General features: G+C 40.9%; 1 non-coding gene across 1 annotated transcript; it reads right to left on the bottom strand.

The window, feature by feature from the left end:
* Positions 1-256: 256 nt before the first annotated feature.
* LOC115840143 (U6 spliceosomal RNA) lies at positions 257-362 on the bottom strand. The gene has a single exon (XR_004034365.2). It is a non-coding gene; the product is annotated as a U6 spliceosomal RNA (small nuclear RNA).
* Positions 363-768: the final 406 nt, after the last annotated feature.

Genomic DNA, 768 nt, shown 5'->3' with positions numbered 1-768 from the left:
TTAATTTCAGGTGTACAGCAAAGTGATTCAGTTATACATATACATGTATCTATTCTTTTTCAAATTATTATGAGAAAATAATTTAGGTTATTACAGAGTATTGAGCCTAGTTCCCTGTGCTATACAGTAGGTCCTTGTTGTTTATCTATTTTAAATATAGCAGTGTGTACAGACAGGTCAATCCTAAACTCCCAATCTATCCCTCCCTCTCACCCTTCCCCCCTGGTAACCATAAATTCGTCTCTAAGTCTGTGAGAAAAATATGGAACGCTTCATGGATTTGCATGTTATCCTTGCCCAGCGGCCATGTTAATTTTCTCTATATGGTTCCAATTTTAGTATATGTGCTGCCGAAGTGACACCAAAGGAAGTGATGCTTGAGATGGTCAGGAGGAGTGAGCATTAACTGTGGGGTTGATAGAGTCTTCAGGGGAAACACCATCCACAAAGCTTCATGGCGAAGAAGGCATGAACAATTGGGGAAAAGGCTGTGTGGCTGTGGGAGGGAAGGATGGAGGAAAAGCACCGGATGAGTTTGGAGATCCAGGTATGGTCCTGGTCATCCAGGGCCTTAGAGACTGTGGAAAGATGTTGGTGCTTACCCCAAGATCAATGAGAAACAAGTAATGAGGTTTAATAATGTGTGTGTGTGCACACATGGGCATGCACACATAAGAGGCAGATAAAATTATTAGATTTGTGTTATGAAAAGAGAACTCTGGCTTCAGTCTGAAGAAAATAAAAGAGAGTTCAATTGACATGAGGAAT

The sequence above is a fragment of the Globicephala melas genome, chromosome 6 (genome assembly GCF_963455315.2).
Source record: "Globicephala melas chromosome 6, mGloMel1.2, whole genome shotgun sequence".
Lineage (NCBI taxonomy): Eukaryota > Metazoa > Chordata > Mammalia > Artiodactyla > Delphinidae > Globicephala > Globicephala melas.
This window is presented reverse-complemented; position numbering and strand designations above follow the sequence as displayed.